The sequence below is a fragment of the Diachasma alloeum genome, unplaced genomic scaffold, assembly GCF_001412515.2.
Source record: "Diachasma alloeum isolate Michigan unplaced genomic scaffold, Dall2.0 Dall_scaffold_01734, whole genome shotgun sequence".
In the NCBI taxonomy this organism is placed as follows: domain Eukaryota; kingdom Metazoa; phylum Arthropoda; class Insecta; order Hymenoptera; family Braconidae; genus Diachasma; species Diachasma alloeum.
Window position 1 is genome coordinate 1,616 of NW_021681821.1, and position 260 is coordinate 1,875.

The window sequence follows — 260 nt, forward strand, 5'->3', positions numbered from 1 at the left end:
GATTGATTCAGATGGAAGGCATCTAGACGAATATTTTTAAAAAAAGGAACGATTGCAATGCTTCCATTCGGATGCAAAAAAAAATATTCAATAAATATCCATATTTTCACCAAACTATGTCACATTTCGAAACGACACTCTTTACCCCTAATTATCAATGGTCTCTACTTGACCGACAAGGGCAAGTCACGCGATAATTTGCAGGTGTCATCTATTCAGTAAAATTATAGTTCGTAAAACTCCGCCAGGGATGAATTTTT